This window comes from Heptranchias perlo, chromosome 2 (assembly GCF_035084215.1).
Source record: "Heptranchias perlo isolate sHepPer1 chromosome 2, sHepPer1.hap1, whole genome shotgun sequence".
In the NCBI taxonomy this organism is placed as follows: Eukaryota; Metazoa; Chordata; class Chondrichthyes; order Hexanchiformes; family Hexanchidae; genus Heptranchias; species Heptranchias perlo.
Window position 1 is genome coordinate 58060504 of NC_090326.1, and position 25759 is coordinate 58086262.

The 25759-nt window shown below is 44.4% G+C and overlaps 1 protein-coding gene across 1 annotated transcript in view; it reads right to left on the reverse strand.

Moving 5' to 3' along the window:
• The window catches only part of fbxl7 (F-box and leucine-rich repeat protein 7), a 221908-nt gene that overhangs the window by 42995 nt on the left and 153154 nt on the right, over positions 1–25759 (reverse strand). The gene's annotated exons all lie outside the window — the stretch shown is intronic.

A 25759-nucleotide genomic window follows, 5' to 3' on the forward strand; every position in this document is an offset into this window, starting at 1 on the left:
GTGGGAAGCCAGCCACAGAGTGGAATCCTACTGCCCTCTCCGTATAGCTGAGGTCGTCCATGGGGAAGTTGCCGTAGTGCGAGACCCTGCGAAACAAGCCGTTGGTGACCTGCCTTATGCACTTCTGTGCAGACGACTGAAAGACCCCGGCGATGTCCCCGGTGGCACCCTGGAATGATCCGGAGGCGAAGAAGTTGAGGGCAGTGGTGACTTTGACAGCGACAGGTAAGGAGATGCTGCTCGGCCCAGCCGGGAGCAGCTCGGCATGAAGGAGGCTACAGATGTCTGCGACTACCTGGCGACTGACTCTGAGCCTCTGTATGCACTGCTCCTCAGAGAGGTCCAGGAAGCTGAGTATCGGTCGCAGGAGGCACTACCCTGTGGTGAGGGTAGTGCCTCCTGCGACGTCGCTCTCTCTGTTGTTGCCCTCTGTGCTCTTGTACAGGTGCCTGTGATGCAGCACTGCGTTGTGGAGCTCCACGTGGCGGAGGTGGACACTGTGCCTGGTGAGGCTGGTGATGTTGCTCGTCCTCGAATGTAGTGGTGCATGGAGCAATGGCGCCCCCCCCATCCTGATGGTGTCAGTTTGAGGGGGTCCGAAAATTCGTTTGCACAGCAGAGTTTTGGGTGGAAACTAAGAATTTTGAGTGAAAACACAAAGGTCTTGCTGGCTGATACACGTCTGTTGCAACAGGGAGTGTGTCCCACAACATGGGAAACATGCTGAGGATCCTTCAAAATTGCACCCCTGCCAAAATGTCTAGTCAATCAAGTAGTTCAAGTACCTCAACTATCGGACAAACTTTGCAAATTATCATCCTGCCGGCTTGAATTGCCGTTGGGACTCCCGCATTCGGGAGGCATGCGCGCACCCGGATGGTTCACTGGGGATCCCGGAAGTCAGCGTGTTGGAGCCGGGCTCCGAACCTGCTCGGCATTTCGGCGATTTTCGGAGCTCCCCGCCCCCAACACCTCCATCACCTGAAAATCGGCCCCTATATGTTTCCCTACATTACTTCAGTGACCAATCTTCGAAAGGGCTTCATTGGTTGTGAAGTACTTTAGGACGTCCTTAGGATGTGAAAGGCGTTATATAAATGCGACTTCTTTCTTCATTCTTTTAGGCTGCTACAGCTCTTAAAAAACAACAATTTACTTTTTTCCAATAGAATGTTCTAAATTGCATCACAGAAGTGTTAGGGAAGGTGACTGGAGGCTTTTGAAGTTAGGGAGAGGGTAGCAAGGTAGAGAGGTTGAGGGAGAATGTTCCATAGTGTAGAGCCGAGATAGCTAAATACTCTGCAGCTAAGGGTGCAGTGAAGAGAGGATTGAAACAAATGAATGGGACATTGGGGGTAGCACACCAGCAGTTTTCCAATACGTTGCTGGCTGTGTGAAAGACCAGCCAGCAGCATGGGGTCTTAGAGAATTTACCCTTTGATCCCCAGGTGAATCTGCAAACAACACAAAATCATCCACTAGAAGGAGCACCACAACTTTACAGAAATGCCCAGAGTAGACACTGCGAGGCTGTCCTATATGATGCGATCCAATACATCATTGATGAAGGTGCGAATACATTGAGTGATTGTGGTGAAACTTGTCTGACTCTTCTTTCAAAAGTAAAAGGTTCAGTGAGTCTCCATATATTCCTACATGGTTCTTGGAGTGTGAGTACACATCCCCAATAAAGTCCAAGGTTTGACAAAAATTGACAAAAGCAACTTCATTGGGTTTTCCCAAGCTTTATGATGCTCTTTAATTTCACATAAAGCCATGATCTGCCCTATATGTTCCTCATGAAAGCATAATCATGCTTTCTGATTCTTTTGTGGGCCTCCAAAGTATCTAACATACATGCCAGATCAACCAATGAAGCATCACAAGAGCTGCTGATATCGGCAAGATTCCTTGGAAGTTTTTGGACGCACTAGGTTCCCCCTAACTGTCCATAGAAACCACAACTGTTTTCTGGAACACTGAGGGTATGCACACCTCAAACCGAATCCTAATCACCAGCCTTTGAATGTGAGTCAGTGGTTCCTGGCCCGGATCTCCAAGTCCATTGCCATTCCTCCTTTCTCCTTATAGCAACACTCAAATGCTGGTGGTTACTGCCCGGATTGTACACTTTACTTCACTCTAACCAGAATATTTCACATCAATCTTTTCAATGTATTTTACACCATACATACATACGTACATAGAGGTTACAACACAGAAACAGGCCATTCAGCCCAACCAGTCCATGTCGGCGTTTACCCTCCACGCGAGCAAGTAGTCCTAATCACATTTATCCACCAAGTTCCCAAATCCCTTCATCCCCTTTTCCTTCATCCACCTCTCCAATCTAATCTTAAATGTTGACATAGTTTGTACTTCAACCATTAAATCCGGAAGTGAATTCCACAGCCTTATAACTCCCTGTGTAAAGACGTTTTTCTTGCTCTCTGTTCTAAATCACTCACATTTAATCTTGTGTCTATGACCATTCGTTCTGGACCCCTCAACTACTGGAAACAGCCTGATTATAGAACAAGGAAAGAATACAATGACTTTGGATGGAGATTAACTCTGCAGGCATCCCCAGGGATGAATCAAAGTGTTCCAAAGGAGGCAGAACCATCCAACTCTACCACAACCGGCCCCAGAAGGACAGAATTGTTTGTTGTTACATATAGCCTTGTTGTTCAAAGCTGTGAATTTATCAGCAACACAAAAAATACGACTATAAAAGTATGGTAGCATTCGGGGCAGTGAGGGAAGTTCAAGTCTGCACTGAATTTTAATCAGCAAATGCTGACAAGCAGATACAACTCAAAAAATACTGGCTGCATGGAAGGCATATATTGGCATATATGTGATACATATATGTGATATATGTAACAGTCTTATAAAAGCTGCATTGCTTTTGCCTGATTGTTCTGATGACACAATGGCCCAGAATTTGGTGGGAAAATAAGGATGAGATCACGGCACCTGCCATTATTAGCGCATCAAAAACCCAGCAATTTGTGGTGACGTTGAGATACGCCAGTTCCACAAATTGCTGGATGATTTGTGCTGCTCCACTGTTAACCTCGCAAAAACAGGACCTCGCCATCAACCTCCCCATGATTGTCAAGAAATTGCAGGATTTGCGCCATAAATACGAATGAATCTCACCGCAGACATTTAAGGCTGGTATTTCATATTGTAAGGACCCTGTTAATGACGTGACTTATGGTCCTGACATGAAACCCAACCTGGAAGCCTAGAAAGGGAACAATTGAAACTGTAGAGTCTCGCTCCTGAGGTAGTAAATTGTTCCTAGAGGTACTTTAAATTTTAAAAAATGTTTCTTGCTTTTTTTTCCCGTCTCTTTTTTCTCTCTCTCTTAATCCAATCAAGGCAGCATTTGACCGAGTGTGGCATCAAGAAGTCCTAGTAAAATTGAAGTCAATGGGAATCAGGGGGAAAACTCTCCAGTGGCTGGAGTCATACCTAGCACAAAGGAAGATGGTAGTGGTTGTTGGAGGCCAATCGTCTCAGACCCAGGACATTGCTGCAGGAGTTCCTCAGGGCAGTGTCCTAGGCCCAACCATCTTCAGCTGCTTCATCAATTACCTTCCCTCCATCATAAGGTCAGAAATGGGGATGTTTGCTGATGATTGCAAAGTGTTCAGTTCCATTCGCAACCCCTCAGAAAATGAAGCAGTCTCTGCCTGCATGCAGCAAGACCTGGACAACATCCAGGCTTGGGCTGATATGTGGCAAGTAACATTCGCGCCAGACAAGAGCCAAGCAACGACCATCTCCAACAAGAGAGTGTCTAACCATCTCCCCTTGACATTCAACGGCATTACCATCGCCGAATCCCCTACCATCAACATCCTGGGGGGTCACTATTGACCAGAAACTTAACTGGACCAACCACATAAATACTGTGACTACAAGAGCAGGTCAGAGGCTGGGTATTCTGTGGTGAGTGACTCACCTCCTGACTCCCAAAGCCTTTCCACCATCTACAAGGCACAAGTCAGGAGTGTGATGGAACACTCTCCATTTGCCTGGATGAGTGCAGCTCCAACAACACTCAAGATGCTCGAAATCATCCAGGACAAAGCAGCCTGCTTGATTGGCACCCCTTCCATCACCTTAAACATTCACTCCCTCCACCACCGCGCACTGGTGCAATGCAGCAATTCACCAAGGCTTTTTTGACAGCACCTCCCAAACCCGTGACCGTTACCACCTAGAAGGACAAGGGCAGCATACGCATAGGAACAAAACCACCTGCACGTTCTCCTCCAAGTCACACACCATCCCGACTTGGAAATATATTGTCGTTCCTTCATCGTCGCTGGGTCAAAATCCTGGAACTCCCTACCTAACAGCACTGTGGGAGAACCTTCACCACACGGACTGCAGCGGTTCAAGAAGGCAGCTCACCACCACCTTCTCAAGGGCAATTAGGGATGGGCAATAAATGCTGGCATTACCAGCAATGCCCACATCCCATGAATGAATTTTAAAAAATCTTTCCTTCTCGTTATTTCTCTTTCTGTATTGAATTTGAATCTAATTTACCCTATTTCCTTCTCCGTCGTTCCCTTTGCTTCTTTCTCTAATCTAAAATTTAATTGGTTAAGGAGATAGCCCATTGGGCACATCGTTCATGAAGTCCCAGATGCTCCGTTGACCTCGCTGTGCAGTTATTAACTCGCACTTCCAGCAATTTGCAGTGCAAATATAGTGTGATCTGAAGGGTGAGGGAAAAATTCCAATTCATGCCACTTCAGCAATTTCTGGGCCATTAAGAATATTTATATTAGGATCAAGACATATATTTCTCAGCAATTAAACTGACTTCCAGTAAAACTAACATGGTTCCTTCATTTTAATCCTCTTCTTTCATAGGCAAGCTTTCCACCATACTGAAACTGTTTTTTCAAATGGCCTCATTACTGTGAACATCTCCAGTAAGCATTGAAATACTATAATTCACTTATGGAAGGGGAAAGGTCATGAGGCACACCATCACCCTTCTTAACAGAGTAACACGCAGGCCAATAGACATGCAGCTTGCAAATAAACACTTCAGTCTTAAATTGAATGGGGTGTAATGGGAAACTGAGACATAATGAAAGTAGTTGTTCAAATATAACTTTGATCACAGACCCTGATGCACATTGAAGTAAACTAACTCCTGATATTTAACTAGGCTCTTTACCAGAAATTATTGTCACAATTGTTTTATTACCCAAGACCTTTCTGACTTAAACTCATATATTTATTTTTAGTGCTGTCTGAGCGCAGTTTGGGAAATGTACCAAAAGCTGTGGGAGGGAGGGGAGCCAGGGTAGATGGATGCAATAAAGTGAGATTCTGATAGACTCCCACCCTGGAGGGTGTTGGCAGCAACCAAAATATTCTTCGAGCGCTGGACGCTTGTGTTGAGAAAGGACTTTCACCAACAGCTTTAATAAAACAATTGAGGGTGAAATTGATCTTTGGCGGTAGCGCAATCAATGGAAAAGAAGATCATATAGAGTGTAAAATGGCCAGCTGATTCACTAGCGAACATTTTTCACAACCGCCAAAGCCTAATTTCACCCTCTTTATCTCTCTGAAGACAAATTTTCCCAAGAAAGTATCCACATGAAAATCTCAGTAAAGTGTTAATTCTTTACAAATGCTGTGATGTGGGAAAATTTTACTGAATTTTTCACTTTTTACTAGAGCAAAAATGTACAAAGTGAGTCAAGTAGTTTGCAATGATTTCTGACAAGTTCTCTGCTCTCATACTTGCAACCCACCTTTCAGCAGCTTTTCTTTCATACAGCTGAAACTCTATACCAGTTTACTCCATAGGAAAGCTTTAATTTACCCTCAATTTCCACAGGCCTTCTGGCACACACCTGCTGTGCATCATGTCAGAATGCAGCAGAAAGTCTGCAACCCATATACACCGGGTCCCAGGCTTCACCACCGGTTTCTGTGGGGCTTGGCATGGGATGAAGCCACCGTTCTTCCGAAAGGTCACCCACATTCCAGGGGGCATGGCTAGGCAGAGGGGACTCTCAGGCCAGTAGTTTCCTCAGCCCCAGCCTGGGATCCACTGGGCAGCAGGTATGCCGAGAGAAAAAGGCATGCCAGCCTTGCCCGGGATGGAAGTGGGGCTCATCTGGGAGTGCAGGCATGGTCTTGGCCATAGCAATCAATCTCTAACAATTAGTCTACAACAGACCCAGACATGACGCAAGGAAAGCCCCAATGGTGGAAAACTTTGGGAACCATAGGTCCAAACTCACTTGTACCTCCCAAGCATGCTACACTTACCATGTCATGTCTCAAATTACTCATATTGTATCCTAAAATGTTATTTTCTGAAATAAATCTATGTAATTTTCATTTGAATACGAACTAACTGCTTCCACTGCCTCCCTAGGGAGCTTGTTCCATAGATCGACCACTCGTTCACTGAAATTGTTTCCTCAGATCAGTTTTGAATTTACCCCCCTTCAAACGTAGGCCGTGTCCTCTGATTCTACTGTTCTGGACAAGGTAAAATAGCTTGTCATGGTCTACATTATCTAGTCCCTTCAGAAACCTAAAAACAGCAACCAAATTACCCCCTAACCTTCTCTTTTCCAATGGGAACATGCCCAATTTACATAATTATTCCTCATAATCCAATCCCTCCATCCTCTCAATCATTCTGGTTGCTTTTTTCTGTATCCTTTCAATAGCTGTAATATCCTTTTTATGTGCAGCTTCCAGAACTGAACACAGTATTCTAAGTGCGGGTCACACCAATGATTTATAAAATGTCAGGATTACCTCACTATTTTGGCTCAATATTGATCTTTCAATACATCCCAACATCTGATTTGCATAACTCACTATTATTGAGTATTGTTGCAATAGCTTCAGCTTATTGTGAATCAGGATCCCCAGATCACTTTCATTTCCAATGCACATTATTATCATTCCACTTGTCGAAGATCAGCCATGATCTTATTGAATGGCGGAGCAGGCTCATGGGGCCGTATGGCCTACTCCTGCTCCTTTTTCTTATGTTCTTGTTCTTATATAATGGTCTCTTCCAGTATTTGTTGTCCCCATGTGAAGCGCATTTCTCTACATTGACTTTCATCTGCCCAATTCCCAAGTATATTCAAATCCAACTGTAGCTTATCCTGTTCAGCTTTGGAGTCTATCACCTTCATTAGCTTTGTACCATCTGCAAGTGTAGCCATTGTTTTTGTGACTCCTACCTCCAGGTCATTGATAAAAGTATTAAAAAGAGGTCCCAAAACAGATCCCTCTGGGATCCCCCTGATTCTCCCAAGCTGATGGCAATCCTTGTATTAGTACCCCCTGGGTTCTGTCAACCAATTACATACCCATAGTAAAACATTTCCACTGATTCCCACTTACTTTATTTTCAGTAGCAGCCTTTTCAGAGGGATTGTATCAAAGGCCTTACTGAAATCCGGGTACATCATGTCCACTGCCGTACCCCTATCAAGCTCCTTTGTCACACCCTCAAAAAAACCCAGTTAGATTGGCGAGTCTTCCCTGTCATGAACACATATTGGCCATCTTCTATGATTTTATTTCTAGCCAGATGCTCCATGATCTTATCTTTAATGAGGGTTTCCATAACTTTACGCACAATGGTCTGTGGTTTCCTGGGTCACTTTGGCTACGTTTTTTTAAAAATAGGAGTGACATCTGCCTTTCTCCAGTCCCCAGGCACCTCTCCAGTATTCAGTAGAAGATTTGTGCCAGAGTTCCTCCCTTATTTCCTTAAGAATCCTCTTATCTGGCGCCAGAGATTTATTTACATTAAGTTTGTGCTGCTGTTTGGAAACAGGCTGACAGTAATGTGAACAGTGTCACACCTCTGCAACACCCTCTAGTTCCCTTTCCAGATCAAATAAGTTACCTGTCTCCTTCTTTGGTAAAAACGGAGGCAAAAAACTTATTTAGCACTTTTGCAGCCTGTGCAGCATCAGTTGTCATGCCCTCACCTGATACCACTTTCAGTGGTCGCACTCCATCCCTCGTTTTTTCTTTTTCTCTTAATGTAACTAAAAAAACTTATTAGTATCCTTCACTTGTCTTGCCATATTCAATTCAAAATTTTTCTTTGCCATTCTGATGCCATTTTTATATTCCTGGCATGCCTTTTGGTATTGAATCCGTCTTAATTCCTTCATGACCTTAAATGCTTTTTTGTTCTTCTTTATGAGTTGTTTGGTAGTCCCATTTAACCAGGCAGAAGTGCCTTCAAGCTTGGTACCTTTGCTTTGCATGAGTATGCATTGGCCCATTGTATTCAGAAGCACCTACTTGAAGGAACTCACAGTTTCTCTATACTCCTAGCCATAATCAAACCTTCCAGGCCCACTCTGACAAGACTTCTCAAGCACTTAAAATTGATCCTCTTAAAAGTTGGCAATTTTGTTTGTGTTTTAGTAATCTCTCCAATTCTTGTTATGTCAAATGTGATCACATTATGATCACTGGTACTTAAAGCCTCACCCAGCTTTGTGTTGGCGATTTGATCTCCTGATATAGTTTCAAGTTTTATTTATGGCTAATGGTCATTATTGATATTGATCGATCTACACTATTGGCCTTTAAGGTAAGCTTCATTGCATATGTCTAACTGTCTACATTTACAAAGGCCTTGAATCTAACATACGCGCATTATGCCAAGCCTTTCAAAGGCGTTATGCCTGAAAGTGTCACACCTCAGGGCATCAGCATTAAAACTTACGGTGTCACACTTCAAGGTATCACACATACATATGGCAGAAATTAGTGATTGCTTGAAATGCGCATTTATCTGTTAAATCACCACTTAAATATCTGATTGATTAAACAAAAATGAATTAAAAGCAGTTTGATTCATTCAGTACAAACAATAAAGAACAAGAAAGCAGTGGAAAACTGAGCAATCAGATTGCTCAATTTTTGTTTTTAAAAGCTACCAGTACCAGACTGACAAGTGGTAGAAGTGATGAATCATGGACTTTCCCCTAGCTTAACATTTACTAGTAAAAGTTTATAACATAAGAAACCCATAAAAGTTCTGATCGGGCAGATAGGTATCAGATGAAATTTAATGTGGAGAGGTATGAGATGGTAATTTTTGAGAAAAATAAGGAGGAAATGTACTTTAAATGGCAAAACTTTAAAAGAGTAGAGGAGCAGAGAGATTTTGAGGTTCAGATACACAAATCTTTAAAAGAGAGAGCACAAGTTGAAAAATCTGTAGCAAGTGTCTATGGGTTTTATAAATAAGGACATAGAATAGAAAAGCAAATAGCTAATGCTAAACTTATACAGATCCAGGTTACACCATTGTTAGAACGTTGGCCTAGATTTTCCACTCGCGTTATACCGGTTCCCAAGTGGACATATTGTAATGCTATGTGAATGGTAGAAATATATATTTTCTATCCTTTGCACCACAGCAATGCTGGCATCCAGTGTTGCTATGGCAGCAGAGGGGGATATTTGGATTTTAAAGGGCCGCATAGCCTTTGCAACAAATTGTAGGGCTTGAGGGGGAGCAGGGCTCGGGCGAATGGGGCCTGCACTGCCCATGGTCCCTTCCAGACCATCAGGTACTTCCCCTCACACCACCCCACCCCCCCCAACTACGCATTCTCACCTGTTAAAATAAAAGAAAAAACTACAGATTCTGGAAATCTGAAACAGAAACAGAAAATGCTGGAAACACTCAGCAAGTTGGTCAGCATCTCGCCTGACCTATCCTTTTTGAGTTGTCAGGAAGCTCCCTCACCATTTTCTCCATCATCAGCTAGTTCTTGCCTTAAATCACTTAGTGCACTAATTAGTGCATTTGGCAACATTTACAGTCTTTAATTAACACAAATTTTCATATACAAACAAAAATGACCTCATAATACACTCAACGGTTTATTGTTTACACAGTTTTTAAGTTCTTATACAAAAAGATTACCTTTAAGTCCCAAAAAAAGCCTTTCCACGGTTACGGCGGGAGATCTGGAGAACCCGGCGGATATACAAGACCAGAAACGTTTGGGCTATTAATCTGCAACCCACCCCACTCTGCACACAAGAAGGCTGTAAAAATCCTAATAGAGGAGCTAATGGGGAGCAAGTGGACTTCAGAAAAAGGTGCTTTCCAGATGAATTTTTATGGAAGAGAAGAAGAATCCTACTCTGCCCAAAGCAGACCCCAGTTAAAATGAAGGCACAATTGCTTTGAGAAGAATATCTCGAAGAATCTTATCGCCAGAGCATTGACTCTGTGCTCCCTAACTCTTCCACGATAGTCTTAAGAACAACAGCCCAGACCATCAACACAGAAGAAAGCTTGTAGCAGAGACTGTGTAGACTAAGGATTGTCTCAAGTTGCCAGAGCAGTGCATTGAGGAATCCACATCGTCATTTTTCATTTTTCTCAATTTAAAGATCTGTTTGGGTAAAAAAATAATCCATTTTCAAAAATGTTCCAAGCAACACTAAGATCTCGTGCACATAAAGAATGTTTGGAGCTAAGGAAACATAAATCCTCTTCCTTCTGGCTCCACAATTGGAACAGACTGGTGCAGTCAAACAATGTCAGTGTGAATTTAAATGTTGTGCACAAATCTTGCCCGAGATCTCAATCTCACACGGAAATTTTAAACATCAAAACAAATCCTGGCTACTGACACGAGTTTTGGGTGAATGGCTTATTTTTTAATGTTATATTCTTTTTAAAATGAGATGAACGGACTGATAAGGCATTTAAGCTTTAACAGTAGCCTGGCTTTAGGCCATTCTACATGTGAAGATACCTTTCAGGAAGCACTTCAGATCATGTTCCAGACATTTTTTTTGGTTTAAATTACTTTTCATGCAATGTAATAATACTTGATTTTGCCAAAGTCAACTCGTTTAATTATATTTGAATGCTGCCATTTGACTTCAAAGCACTGGCCGTCTGAACTACTGCCAGGAATTCATCCTAATGATAACAAGGACCCATTACCCCGTTCACCTTCAGTACAGTAGGTAACAGATGGCGTATTACTCTGCGTTACACTTTGTCAACTGCTCTAAAATTCTGGGAAATACTTGTTAAGCCACATGGATAAAACACAAAATGTCCGTGCCTACCCTGATTAAAACAAAATAAACTTACAAAACATAAAGTAGAATTTATTTTCAATGTACTCCAGAAAGTGGAAGGTGTCAGAGATCTAGACTAGCTAGTCCCTGAATGTGCAAATGTGGTTACAATGTAGTTTCAGACATGCAGTGTTTTCCTTTCTTCCCATCACAGCATTTGGGTAATTATATTCCACTCCTCTCCCTTTAAGACGCTCCTTAAAACCTACCCATTTGACCAAGCCTTTCGTCGCCTGTCCCAATATTTCCTTCTTTGGCTCATGTCAATTTTTGCCTGATTATGCTCCTGTGAAGTGCCTTGAGACATTTTCCTATGATTAAGGCACTATATAAATGCAAGTTGTTGTTATATTAAAGCATTAAGTGCCACAATTATTAGTTTTTTCCTCTGTTAAAATCTTTATTAAGCTTAATTAGAGAAAAGTTGTTTATTTTGATGGAATGTTTATATTGCCAAGCATTGTATCTGAACACACAGGTTCTGCGCTGGAATAAGATGGGGACAAAGCAGTAACTGAAGCACAAACGTGACAGCCAAATGGTTCAATCATCTCGAGATCAACTCACGCTCACGTACTGCAACTGTTGGCTTAAAGTGCACAGTGCCGGTTTAAATTTGAAATTGTTTCCCAGAAATGCATCAACTGCTACAGTCACAGAAAAGAAAACCCTGTTCATCCCAGTGACTTGACGAATCCGCACTGCCAACAAGGAGCCTCACCCCCACACAGTACAAATCAAAATTCGGGTGTGTCTTGCCCATGGTTTTCCAGCCATCATAAAGTTACCTCCATGACGTGGAACTCAATCCGGGACTAGAGCAGCGGATTTTAATGAGCTATTTAGTGAAACTATTGGCAGCATTCGTGTGAGGAATTACCAAATAAATAAAAATCATATTTCTGTGGCATGACAGTACAGGTTTTTTCCCCACAGATATTCTCGGGTTTTTAAAATTTTCAGTAATACTCATTTAATTTAACTCATTTAAGTTAAAAACCTACATTTCAATAGAACATGGTCAACCAAGTAATATGAGAAACAACTCCAATTATGAGGATGACAGTAACTGAAGCATCAGATCTGGTTTATCTCAGTTGTGGAGATAGTGGGGGAAATTTTAACGGGAAGCCAGCAAGAGGGCAGGGGGGACGGGGAGAATTCCTGATGGGAAACCCCCAGAAGTATGGATTTTGGGGACATCCTTACAATTTTGATGTAAGGATGTCTTTCAATTTTGGCTGTCGCCCGACAGCCAGCCAGGTTGACAGGCTGGCTGTTAGTCGGACTAGAGAACAGCCAGGGAGCAGATGCCAGGAGGGGGGAGGCGGGGGGGGGGGGGTTGGTCATCGGGAGTGGGGGGGACAGTCTTGGGGGGGGTCGGTCATCAGGGGAGGGAGTCAGTCATCAGTGAGAGTCTTCTCGGTCGACGGTCATTGGGAGGTCATAGGGGTCAGTCATCGGGGGCTTAGTCATAGGGATGTCAGACATCGGGGGGGGGGGGGGGCGTCGCAGCTCGTGGTGGGGGTCAGAGATTGTGGGGGGTTGGAGATCTTGGGGGGGCGGGGATCGTGGAGGGAGTCGAAAATCATGGGGGGGGGGGGGGGAGAGGTTGGTGATTGTGGGGGAGGGGGGGTCGCCAATTGTGTGTTTGGGATCTTGGCAAGTAGGCTTGTTGGGCCTGGAGGAAACACTCCTGCTCCTCCTGGCCCACAAGCAGTGCAATAAAGGCACTTCCCTGCTGAGCTGAGCCTTCTCACCTCCTCTTACATGGCATGAAGCAGAAGGCTCAGGAATTCCGGCCCCATGAGTTAAAAATAAAAATCCTATTAAAATGGAGGCCTGAAGCCTCCTTAAAAGATTTTACTCACCAACTTGCCTACTGAGAGCGGGTTGGTCACCAGCCCTTCGACCCACCTCCATTAAAACCGGAAGTGGGTGGGTTGGAGGCAGGTTGGGGGTCGGGTTTTACTTTATTATGATTTTTACCCTCCCTGCCACCCCAACCAACCAATTCCTGAGATTAAAATTTGCCCCATTGTGCAGTAAAACCAACTCATCACTCCACTGGATTAAACCGAATGATTCCCAGAAATCAATGCATTTGATCAGCAATAGTCTGCATGGATCCTTCAAATCTCTGCATCTGCATAATTCAGTTTGTTCTCATGACTATTAGACTCTTTGGCCCCAAAATTTATGGGGAGGCAGAATGGGAGTGGGGGAGAACAGTAGCAGGGGGGGAAACCTGGAAATCCCGGGGACACGGAGGTCGTGGAGAATTTAACGGCAGGACCTCATTGTCATTTTTTAAATTCCCTTTCCTGCCTGGCAGCTGGCCAGATGGACGGGCTGGCCGGCTGCCGGGCAAAAAAGCCAACATTAGAAGGCCACAGCTGGGGACCATTGAGGGAAACATCGGGTCTTGGTGGGAGAGGTCGGAGCCCGGCAATCGGGAGAAAGGGAAAGGTCAGAGGTTGGAGGGATTGGAGGCCGCGATCAGGGACCGCGGGGTGCACTCCTGCTCCTCCTGGCTCACAAGGAGTACTCTAAAAGGCACTTACCTTCTGCAGCAGGCTGCTCCCGTCTCCATTTGGCTGCCAGGTTTCCCGAGCCCTGGGAAACCCTGTCAGTAACCATTAAATTTAAATCAGTCTCCCAATTGCAGTGTGGGAGCCTGATTTAAATATTTATAATGAAATGTCCCACCTCTCCGAGACGGGACACACGCACGGCTCGAAACCCATCACCATAAAAATGGCAGCAGGTGCGTACGTAGCGGGTTAGGGTCACATGTCATGGTTTTAAATTTATAAACCCCACCCCTGCCCATCATTGGGGGTTAATATCGTTCTCATAGAATCATAGAGCAAAGAAGGAGGCCATTCGGCCCATCGTGTCTGTGCTGACTCTTTGAAAGAGCTATCCAATTGGTCCCACCCCCTATTACAGAAACACAAGGCAGAGTCACAGCTCTCTAACCTTAAAGGAGTTGACATTTCCTCCACATCTTGTAGAACACAAAGATCTGGAAATTGGACCGTGCCCAAATCGGGAGATGGTCCTGGTGCTGGGAACGCTGCATGTGCCTGATGAGGGTGGCGGCAGGACCACAGCACATTGGCTGCAGTCTGCTTTGGAATGAACTATAATAGGGCGATCTGGCAACACACATTTTGCCTCTTCTAAAAATCAAAATAAATGAAAAGATTTCTTTCAATGGGAGAAGGAAACTGGCCTCTGCTTAAAAACTGAAAATTCATTTAATGAACCACTTTTTATCCATTCTTTGGTTACCTTGGCAAACCATTTTTATCAAAAAAACAATGGACGCTCTCAAGAACATGGCCACAGTGTTTAAATTCTTGCAGTACAAGTGATTGACCTCTTGCTGTATAAATGGAAATTATTTCTTTATTTTCTTTATTCATTCCATCTACTGGGCTATTTTGTGCTTCCATACCATTCTATGCTGTGCTGTGCTGTGTTGTATTGCCCTGTGTTTTGCTGTGCTGTTGTATTGCCCTTGTTTTGCTGTGCTGTGTTGTATTGCCCTTGTTTTGCTGTGCTGTGTTGTATTGCCTTGTGTTTTTCTGTGTTATGTTGTATTGCCCTGTGTTTTTCTGTGCTGTGTTGTATTGTCCTATCTTTTGCTGCACTGTGTTATTTTGCGCTCTCTATTGTTTGCATTAAATCAGGGGAATGAGGAGATGATTGTGATTAGGAAACTTCAGCTAAAGTAACTGCTTCATACTTGGAGCTGTTAATTTATGAAATAGACTAGCAAAGTGAACAGATAAGATTGCTGATTTGTGAGGGAGCTGAAAATGAGCCGAACAGGACAATATGCTGACCTGAAAGCCAGTGTGAGCAAGATGGGTTGAACAACGTTTTTCTTGTTCCTATCTTCTTTTCCTTGTATTATTTTTGTCATTAGCAACGTAATGCAAAAGTGAAAATGAACTACTTATAGCTAAAGAAGGAATGGGTTTATGTGACTGCTGAAGAATTAAATATTCTTCAACATTATTTATAGGTCATCTGTTATACATAAAATTAATAATGAAGTGTTTTCTTTTTGACCACAGAAGATATACAACGATTTGTAAAAAAGAGAGACTGGCAAATATTTTCCATATTTTTCTCGTACTTCATTCTATGGTTATTATGGGAAGATTTCATAATCACAAGATGAATGAAGTCAGTTTTGCGAGGTTCACAGCACGAAGGCTTATACTGTGAGAGATTTTGAGCACTGTTATTAAATCCTTGTTGTTTGTGCAAAATATAAATTCTACACAGTCATCAAAGGCGTTTAGTTCTGCCAGCATCCATATTAGGAAAGTACTGTAACAGATTTTCATAATTGTCGCAGGGAAAAAAAATCCACTGCGAATGAAAGCAGTCTTGCTGTCTGGCCTACATGAGCGTGGCTGAACTTTACACACCCCTTTGTAATCTGGTGCTTGTCACGAAGCTTACAAATAGCTTTAATTGCAGAGTACAAGCCGCAACCATTCATCAAATAATCAAACTCGCCATGCTGCAGCTTTCAGTCAGTTTAGCTCTTGTCATTTTAATAAATCAGTTGATGTGCAATATGAATGTTGAGAACAGTGTGCACACTGCAGTTGATCTCTCCACTAACTACTGCTTCAAGAGGAAGTATTCAACCGTGCTTGTCACTGCTTGCCTTGGGTCACGAGATACCGTTGCAACCAGTCCTAGTTTTGGGTTACTTTACATTTTTAATCAGTGAACTACAAAGTCATTGGCATTCTGGACACAATGGAAAGGATTTTTAGCTGCCGAGTGCCCGTTCACACTGTAAAAACAGGGCAGTGGGCAGACATCTATTTTTTTTTTAAATTACCACTCACTGGGCTGCCCAACGCCTGCCTGACTCAGCTTTCAAGCAGGCCTCGAAATGGGCATCCAGAGCTCCCGCACGAAACAAGCAGGAGCCTTATTAACATATTTAAATTGGGGCTCTACGCCATTTGTAGGACCCTGAAGCAGATCGCACGTTCCACCCTATGGAACTGATCATTGAGCAGTTAAGCAGCGGTCCTTAAAGGTCCCGCTGCAGGCCGTTCTAAAATGCCCAGGGAAAAAATCTGCGGCATTCATTTTTGTGGGGCTAGGAGGAGCATGAATGCTAATCCTGGCCCCACAAAAATCTTCCCAACTGCTGCCTGTCAACACTGGCAGTTTGGCGATTCCATTATATTGAGGCCCGACCACAAAAATGGTACGAGGCTCCCGATGATGCCATTGGGTGGGCATAGCAAACACCCTGCCCACCGCCCGACCACCCAATTTGCGTCATAGTCAAAATTCGGCCGGAATCTATTTTGGTTACTGTTGCTTTGCTAAATTACACCAGAAACTTTGAAAAACTTCTGATGTTCCTTTTGGGGAAGGTACTAAATTAGCTTTGTGGATTTTTGCCTTTGATTTTTTTGTGGATCAGTTTTGATTAAAAAAGAAAGAATTACAATTATTTAGCACATTTCATGTCCTCAGGAAGTCCCAAAGTACTTCACAGCGTACCTTTTTTGAAATGTAGTTACTGTTGTAATAACATGGCAGCCAATTTGTGCACAGTAAGGTCCCACAATCAGCAATGAGATGAATGATCAGATAATCTGTGTTAGTGGTATTGATTGAGAAATAAATGCTGGCCAGGACACCGAGAGAACTCCCCTGTTCTCCTTCGAATAGTACCATGATAATTTTTACATCCACCTGGGAGGGCACACAGTGGGGCGAAATTGGGCCGTGTAGCACCCATTTTATAGGCGCTACGCAGACTCCTAAGCCCCGAAAATAGTGTCCAAGATGTGAAAGCACACTTCCGACATGAAGTGCAGCAGGACACCATCTTGGTATAGGTGGTGCACCTAACAAACGCCGGCAGAGTGGAGAGTAGGGAGATTATGATGTAAATTAGTGTACAATGCTGATTTGAAGCAGCTGGCGACATTTTGGAACTCTACGCTTCAGCCAACGCACTGTCTTAACCCCGCACAGCTGAACAGGACTTAAATGGCATGAAGGACCTCCCACTAGTGCTAATTAAAGGGATCATGAAGGAATTACAGGTTAGTTGCTGGATTAGTTATTTTGGCTGCTGGTACAATTGTGCGTGTTTGTGGAAGTTCCCTATCCTTGGAGAAAGTTGCAATATTATATAGAGTGGTCTGGCTGGTCTTGTATTACTGTTAGTGACATTTAAAATAGAATCATAGAATGGTTACAGCACAGAAGGAGGCCATTTGGCCTGTCGAGCCCGTGCCAGCTCTCTGCAACAGCAATCCTACTCACCTGCCCTTTCCCCTTAGCTCTGCAAATTTTTTCCCTTCAAGTACCTATCCAATTCCCTTTTGAAAGCCATGATTAAATCTGCCTCCACCACCCTTTCTGGCAGTGCATTCCAGATCATAACGACTCGCTGCGTAAAAAGGTTTTTCCTCATGTGGCCTTTGGTTCTTTTGCCAATCACCTTAAATCTTTGTCCTTTGCTTCTGCCAATGGGAACAGTTTCTCTCTATCTACTCTGTCTGGACCCCTCAAGATTTTGAGCACCTCTATCAAATCTCCTTTCAACCTTCTCTGCTCTAAGGAGAACAACCCCAGCTTCTCCAGTCTATTCATGATGAAATCCCTGGAACCATTCTAGTAAATCTTTTCTGGACCCTTGCTAAGGCCTTCACATTCTTCCTAAAATGCGGTGCCCAGAATTGGACACAATACTCCAGTTGCAGCCAAACCAAAGTTTTATAAAGGTTCATCATAACCTCCTTGCTTTTGTACTCTATGCAACTATTTATAAAGCCCAGAATCCCTTAGGCTTTTTTAACCGCTTTCTCAACCTGCCCTGCCACCTTCAGCAACTTGGGCACATATACCCCTAGGTCTCTCTCTTTCTGCACCCCAGTGTGCTGACCAAAGTTGCTTCAAGACATGGGTGGCCTGCTAGGGCTTCCTCTGGGAATTGAACATGACTAGGAGTGTGCAGAGAGGCCACGCAGAGCAGGACAAGCTGCTAGAAGAGCGAGGATGAGGAGGAGGATGCACAGGGCACTCAGCAGGAGGCCATATATAATGAGGGTCTTCAGGGACCAATTCTCTTACCTCAACTTCAGCAACGACCAGTGCATCCGATGGCTGCGGTCCACTAAATCTGGAAATTTGTCATCTGCTGCAGCCACAACTGTAGCCTCCGAGCAGGGCAAGGACAGCATTTCCTGTGGCTGTCAAGGTAACCGTGGCACTTAATTTATAAAGTTCTGGCTCCGTTCTGGCTGCTGCTGGAGATATAAGCAGTTTGCAGTGCACTGCTGTATAAGGGAGGTTACTGAGACCCCATACGCACTCTGAAACAGATTCATCTCGTTCCCTCTTGCCAGAGACAAGCAGCATGAGTGAGCACGAGGGTTTGCTCGCAATGCAGGCTTCCCCACGGTGCAGGGTGCCATTGACTGCACGCATATTGCCATGCATGCTCCACATTAGAACTACATACAGGAACAGAAAGGGATTCCACACCCTCAATGTGCAGCTGGTGTGCGACCACTCACAGCACATCATGCAGGTCAATGCCCACTACCCTGGCAGCAGTCATGATTCCTTCATTCTGCGGCAGTCCAACATGCCACCTATATTTCAAAGGCTGGCTACTGGGTGACAAGGGTTATTCCCTCATGAAGTGGTTCATGACTCCGGTCCGCAATACACGCACACGTACACACCAGGCATACAACAACAGCCATGCTGCCACATGGAACATCATCGAGCGCACCATAGGCGTCCTCAAGCAACACTTCCGCTGCCTGGACCACTCTGGAGGAGCCCTGCAGTATTCAGCTGTGTGGGTATCAAGATTTGTCATTGTATGCTGCATGCTGCACAACCTCACCATTAGCCCTGTGCCAAGTTGGAGATGGACTCCTCCATGCCCCTTGACATTGTGGACAGGCTTTCTGGCAGGCTTTCCAGCGCACCAAGTATTTGGTTGTGTACGCCCGTCAGCCGACTTCTATATCCTGGCCCATCAAAGTCATCATCTGACTCCTCTGCAGCAGAATTAGTGAGCGACCTCGCCCTCTAGCGAGCTGGCACCTGCGATATCTGTTCCCCCAGCCCCAGCTCCTGCGCACTTGTGTCCAGTGACTCACCACATGTGGATCCCTCCTCTATCCTAGCCTCTAAAGTATGCACAGTGTCAGTATCTGAGCTGGTGGATGTGAGTGTAAGATCAAGTGATGGTGTGTCTGCATCATCACTGTCATCTTCCTCTGCCTCCTCTGACTGTGCTGGTTCCAGTTCTTGGGTATCTGAAATGACAAAGGGACAAGGGTGGAGTTGTGGTGCGGGGAGAGGAGAAAGTAAGACGTACATGCTTACACCATCTTCAGCATGTAAGTCAGAAAAGGTTGTGGGCTGAGGGAGAAGTGGCCACGGCCGAAATGACAGCCGGTCCAATGATGGGCAGCACTGTCTCCTCCATGGGGCTGAGGACGTGTAGGCGTGCCTGTCCTCCCCACGCCTTTCCTGCTGCTTGTTGTTAGGCGCCATCTTTTCCTGCAAAAAAGAGGCAAGTGGATCAGTGAGTGTCCTGCAAGATGTTTGGGTGATATGGCTGTCATGATTGAATAGCTGCCAGTGTGTGTGACCTATGAGTTGTGGGTGTGCGGCTTGCAAGAATGGTAATGTGTGAGGGTGAGAGGATGCATCTGATTTGAAGAGTTGAGTACTGATTGAAAGAGTTCGTTGGTAGTGGGTGACGGGGGGGTGTAGTGCGTGGAGTAGTGGATGAGCCTAGTGGTGCAGTTGGTAGGAGATGCCACATGACTGTTGAAGTCACTCATCTTGACCACTCGTGTCAAATCATTGAACTTCTTCCTGCACTGCACCCACGTGCATGTGGCAATACTCCTGGCATTTACCTCATGCGCGACTTTCTCCCACTGCCTGTTCAACATATGTCTGCAGGGTCTCCTGCCCCCCTGCCGGTAAAGGATGCTCCTCCATCTGTCCACCTCTTCCACCAAGGTCTCCAGTGCATCATCCGAGAACCTCGGTGCACGCTATCTCGCAGGCACAGCCATTCTTCACTATCTTCTGGCAAAGAGTTACTTCCCAAAGGACTTCCTACAGCCACAATGCACCTCCCCTTTAGAAGGTGCAGGCTGCCTTCATGTAGTGCTCGGGGCCCCCTGCGGGTGCATGCAGCCAATCAACAGCACAGGTAGCGCTGGCTGCACACAGCAATCATTTAAATCATCAAGCAGCACGAATGTTACACGCTGTCTGCTTCGCTACGACCAGGCACGGATTAATTGCGCACCACGACCCCAGCACCCGTTTTCGGGGGTTATCCAATATAACCCCCGGTGTCTCGGTTTAACATTTCATCTGAAAGAAGCCACATCCGACAATGCAGCACTCCCTCAGTACTGCACTGAAGTGTCAGCCTGGATTATGTGCTCAAGTCTCTGGAGTGAATGCTATCACTGAGCCAGGGCTGACACGCCTCCATTGTCTGTACACGTGATTTAATCTTCACCTTTGATGGGATCAGATCTGAGGTAGCCTGAAGTATGGAGGGAGTGCACCAACAAAGCGAGATCAGCTAATTTAACCGTACAAGAGGTGTTCCCGGCAGGTAGCATATGATAAGCTGGGACATCACCAGGTAGGGGCTGAAACGTCAAGCGCTAGTTGCCAGCGAAGGGTTGCTCAGTGTTTTTTTTTAAACTGACAGGTCCTGGGGACCTCGTTCTTGCTGCATCTGGCTATTGAAGGCTGAAATAAGATGAAGAGGGTCCCTACAATAGGAAGAGGACCACCTAGCAGAAAAACCCTCCTCCTCCGATGAGCACAAGAGAGGTGTTCCTGGCACAAGTATACCCCATTAATGTATGTTCACAAGTCAACAGAGATATTTTAGTTTAATGGGCATAAAGAAAGCAGAGAATAAAATAATAAACTTTAACCTCTAGCAAAATGCAGACAAATGTACTTGTCTGGGAATGCTATAACTGCATGGGTCAATGACCAAGTTTACTCATCTGTCTACAGGCCCTTTCTATTTTGACAAGTAAACCTCATCAGAGATTGATTTGATCTATGTTGTGACTGTGTCAATTATCATTGTTCTGACTTTTGATTAGCTTCACAAATAGACTTTGGAGGTGATTTTGTAGCTAACCAAAACCCTTTTTGACTGCTCCCATCTCCAAAATGGAAGTTAGTTTTTTTCAGTTAAATAAGGTTTCTCATTTCTTTTCTGGTTTAGATTAAGTAGAGAAAAATTAAAATTGAATTTGGCATTTGAGTAGCTTTATTACAAAAACAACAACTTGCATTTATATAGCGCCTTTAACGTAGTAAAACGTCCCAAGGCGCTTCACAGGATCGTTATCAAACAAAATTTGACACCGAGCCACATAAGGAGATATTAGGACAGGTCAAAGAGGCAGGTTTTGAGGAGCGTCTTAAAGGAGGAGAGAGAGGTAGAAAGGCAGAGAGGTTTAGGGTGAGAATTCCAAAGCTTAGGGCCTAGGTAACTGAAGGCACCACCGCCAATGGTGGAATGATTAAAATCGGGGGTGCGCAAGAGGCAAGAATTGGAGGAGCGCAGAGATCTCGGAGGATTGTAGGGCTGGAGGAGGTTACAGAGATAGGTAGGTGCGAAGCCATGGAGGGATTTGAAAATAAGGACGACAATTTTAAACTCGAGGTGTTCCCGGACATTATTACTGTAATGTTAGTGATTATTTCAGTGTCACAGTGTGCTAGCTGAACACTTAGCAAAATTGTACGGCCTGAGATAAGTCTAGCAGTCTAAGAATTAAAAGAACCAATTCTGCAATTGCGTACTTTCACAGAGAACTGGCAATTACAGAGGGAACAGGTTGAGAAATAGTGGGCCCACGGTTTTAGCCCTGTGCTCCCGCCAAGGACTGCTCCTCGCTGGGAGCACCTAATTACAGAATCAACCATAAAATGTCTTATACCTCACGATGCAACGTACTTATTTAGGAATTCTCAAGATTTGTTTTATTCACTTGGAGAAGAAGTGGAAAGGGAAGAAATGCCCTTGTTTCAGTGTGGGAGAAGAAGGATCACTGTTTTCAGTTAAAATTGGAAGTCACGTATTTTTCCACAGTCAGTAAGCCAAATATAAAGTTAAGTTTCCCTTTGGCACCATTTATTGCTCAATAAAATGACACATTTGGCCTGACACTGTGCCAAATGCATCATTCATTGTAATAAGCAGAATAAATTGGTTGTAATACATCCTGTGGTGGAGAGTAATGGATTTACCACCAATGGTGCTGCTGGAAACATTGCTGCCACCCGGACTGGAGTTTTCTCCTCACATCTTTAAATTATCATCTTAAATAGTCAAAAAGTCCAGACATTTTCTGTAAGATCTTCAGGTTTCCATACTTCCAATAAAGCATTCATGCAGATTGTACAAACTGCTTGTTTGAATGGTAAGTTGAAACCTAGGGGCAATTTTATGAATCGATGCTCCCGACACAGAGATTCACCCTCTAGGAATGTGTATCGGCACTATAATCCCAAATATCAATGGGTCCCGCAACATTTTCCGTCCAATAATCATAATGGGAAATCCTAAGGGGTCAACTGACCTCTGAATCCGAAATCCCAATATACTCTCCTGGCAGTCAAAGCTCTACGCTAGGAGCACAGATTTGTAAAGCTTCCCCCATTTAGCAATTGGAAACCCAGGCTGGTGTACTGTCCTATGGAGGCAACTGTCCCGTCAGATGTGAAGTCAAGCAGCAAATAATAATGAGGCTTATCCCCCACTGCTTGGAGCATAACAGAGAAGACCAGAAGTAATGCTTGCTGTAACTGGTGGTCTGCCATGACCTTCCCCCAAACCCAGCTATATGATTCCTTACTCCACCAAGAATAAAAGTGAGCATTTGCCACTGGTGCTTTTTGTCAACAGCAACCATAAAGATAGGTAACCATCAATTGTAATAGCAACAAAAATGTCCCAGGGCACTCGCAGAAGTATATCGAAAAGCGTCTGCCAAGTAAAAAAAAGAAAAATTAGGAGGGGTGGCCAAAAGCTTGGTCAAAGAGGTGGGTTATAAGGAGGGTCTTAAAGGATAAGAAGGAGATGGAGAGGAAGAGGGGTTTATGGAGGGAATTGCAAAAATGTGGGACTTAGGTGGCTGAAAGCATGGCTGCCGAAGGTGGACAAAGGGGTGGGGGGAATGTACAAGAGGCTGGAGTCAGAGGAAAGGAGAGTTCAGGGAGGGGTTGTAGGGTTGGAGGAGGTTACAGAGATAGGGAGGGGCAAGGGCATGGAGGGATTTGAACACAGGGAGGAGAATTTTAAATTTAAGATATTGGGGAATGGGAGCCAATGTAGGTCAACAAGGACTGAGGTGATAAGCAGGTCTTGGTGCGGGATATGATATGGGCAGCAGAGATTTGGACGAGTTGAAGTGTACGGATGGTGGAGGATAGGAGGTTGGCCAGAGAGTAATTGAGTCTGGAGGTGACAAAGGTACGAATGAGGGTTTCGGTGTATGATGGGCTGAGGTAGGGGCAGAGGTGAGGGATATTATGGAGGTGCAAGTAGACAGTGTTTGTAATGGAGAGGATATTGGATTGGAAATTCAGCTTGGGGTCAAACAGGACACCAAGGTTGGTATGGTCTGGTTCAGCCTGGAGCCATGCCAGGGAGAGGGATGGAGTCAGTGGTGAGGGTACGGAGTTTGTAGCAGGGGCTTCGATCTTAATGTTTAGTTGGAGGAAATTATTGCTCATCCAAGACTGGATGTCAGACAAGCAGTTGGATTATCACACCTGTAGGATGAGGTTTTCTGCTTCTTCACTTGCCAGCCCATAATTTTGTATCCGCTCACTGTAATGTGTGGAAAATTGCAGGCAAGTGACGCAGAAGTGGAGAACCCTGGCCATATTGTCTGACTTGACAGTAAACAACATCAAACCATTGAATTATGTTTTTTATGGTTTTTATGTTTTTTTGTGTATTATGGTTCAAAATAAGAAAGAATGTCATCTGCATTCATGCTTATTCCATGCAAAATTGAAAATGTGTTGAAAAACTTGTTATTAATGCTACTGAAACACTCACTCGTGCCTTTGTCACCTTTAGCCAGTTTCCCATCCTCCACCCTTCATTGACTTCAGCTCAACCAAAACTCTGCTGCCCATATCATTTGCTGCCCCAAGTCCCTGCTTGATTATCATTTCTGTCCTTGCTGACCGACATAGGCTCCCAGACACCCAATGCCTCAAATTTAAAATTCTGATCATAGTGTTGAAATTCCTCCATGGCCTTGCCCCCCCCTATATCTGCAAACTCCTCCAGCCCACAATTTAACCCCAAATTCTCTGTTTCTCTGATTCCAGCCTCTTGTGCATTCCCCCCACCACTTCACCCTACCACTGGTGGCCATGCTTTCAGTAGCTGCTTCTGCACTTTGCAATTTCTGATTTAGGAGCACAACATCCTGTCTGCTGATCTTATATCATTCTATTAACCTTTAACAATCCAAGGCTCTCTAAGAGAAAGATCCTTCAGATTACAAATGTAAACTCCTGGGCAGAGACATATTAGAAAAGTCAGGGATGAATAAAGGCCAATCAACCAATTGTTGCCCATCCTCTAGTAGTCTCCAATCCAAGCAACTAAATGCATTTAGAATAACCCAAATCCTTTTGCATCTACTACCCTGTCTGGAAGATTATTCTAAACATGTATCACTCTTTGAGTAAAAACTTCTTTCTAATGTCTGTTTTAAGTTTACTCCTCACTAATTTCCATTTAACCGCAACTTTCCTGCCTTACTGTGAAATATTAGGGGTGAATTTCCACCTGGGCTCTCCCGCTTGATGCCGTTTCCCCCGTTTTCTTCTGGGTTACTGCAGCTTTTCGGTTGAAGTTACGGTGGGCGGGCAGGAGAACCTCTGTGGACATTCACGATCAATATTCTGGGTTTACCTCACCTACAGCGGAAACTTAGTTATCCGCACATCCGTTATCTGCATGTTTCTTGAGAATTTCCATGAATAATGGGATAAGTGCGAGTCAGGGCTGCCAGTATTCTGTTTCGCTCCTCTACATTGCTGTGCTCCTGATGGTCAGGCCAGCTGCTACTGGAAAGGCAGATCTGCCAGCGACATCTGATGCCAATCCCACCATAGACCTAGAGACCTGTCTAGAGAGCTAGACAGAATTGCTACCAGACGTCAATCATGGCCCTCTGCTACAAAGTTGAGCACTAACTGCAGCAAACACTCACCTCCACTGATCACACTGACAAGCTCTGCAGTGTTGCGGACTTTAAAATCAATACATAGCCTCATTCCTTAAATGCATTACTGCACCATTGGGAATGTGCATGCTGAATACGAACACACATACGAATTAAGAGCAGGAGTAGGCCATTCGGCCCCTCAAGCCTGCTCTGCCATTTGATAAGATCATGGCTGATCTGACTGTGACCTCAACCCTACTTTCCCGTCTACCTGCTATAACTTTTGACTCCCTTGTTAATCAGGAATCTATCTAACTCAG